The sequence below is a fragment of the Myotis brandtii genome, unplaced genomic scaffold (genome assembly GCF_000412655.1).
Source record: "Myotis brandtii unplaced genomic scaffold, ASM41265v1 scaffold953, whole genome shotgun sequence".
Lineage (NCBI taxonomy): Eukaryota > Metazoa > Chordata > Mammalia > Chiroptera > Vespertilionidae > Myotis > Myotis brandtii.
Window position 1 is genome coordinate 1,331,832 of NW_005371933.1, and position 1,133 is coordinate 1,332,964.

A 1,133-nucleotide genomic window follows, 5' to 3' on the forward strand; every position below is an offset into this window, starting at 1 on the left:
GAGGAGAAGCTGAGCAGGGCGCAGCCATGTTTGTGGGCAGATGCTCCGCTGGGGACCCGCGGCTGCTGCCTGGGAAGCCAGGGATGCTGAATCCTGTGGGAAGGCGCGGGTATTTCAGTCCAGGCCTCGGAGGGTTCATTTGGGAACAGCGCCCTCTCAGGGACAGCTGCGAAGACAGAGCTGAGCTGCTCATCACTCTCCCTACTTTGAAAAGGGCTTTCCTTAGGTCCTGAGTTCCATTCCTTAAGAAGGCAGGTACCCTGGTAGGGAATATTTTTCTTGGGGCATGGAAAGAAGAGTCCAATACCAGGTTATACAAAAGGACCAAAACTGTAGCTACCCAAAGTTTTTGCTAGGTCTAGGATGAAGCCAAAACCATTTACATTCATTCATTCATTCATTCTAATAAAACAAGCTAACTCCCTGTCAGTACTGAGCTGGTAATATGGGCTCAGCAATTTTGGTGACTGGATACAAAGCTGATAAGCACATACAGACTCTCCCTTCTGGGAGCTCCACTCCAGGCAGGCTTCAGAGAGGAGAAATGAGCAGCGAGCCATGGGCTCACAGGAGGGAGGAGGTATTCCTTTTGTCTGGATCATTTGAGGAAGGCTTCACAGAAAGCATGACTGTGACCTGGATCTTAAATGATGAATCTGCAGAGAAGAGGGAAGACATCCAGCCAGAGTAAAGGGCATTTGCAAAGGCATGGAAACACGGAAGAACTTGGTTTGGTGAAGGAAGAATAAACAGTTTTGCTAGAGTATAATGTGCAGGAGGGTGGAAGGGAGTATCTGAGGCCAGAAAGGCTTTGCTTGCCCAAACAGGAATCATATAGGGGATAAAGAACCAAAAATAATGTTTTTACTAATCATCGTTAACATTAACTAAGTGCTCACCCTGTGCAGGGGCCTGGGCTAAGTTCTCAGTGAGCACTGTTGCATTGACCTTCATGGAAGCTCTGCGAGACAGATCATATTATCAAAGAGAAGGGAGGTGGGGTGGGTGGGAACAGTTGTAGGCCAGGTGTAGGCAAAAGGAGTGACTTGTCTATAGAGCACTTCAATGCAATAATAAAACCAACTCGAAGTCAATCTGCTTTGTATTAGCTCCATTCTCACCCTCCTCCATGC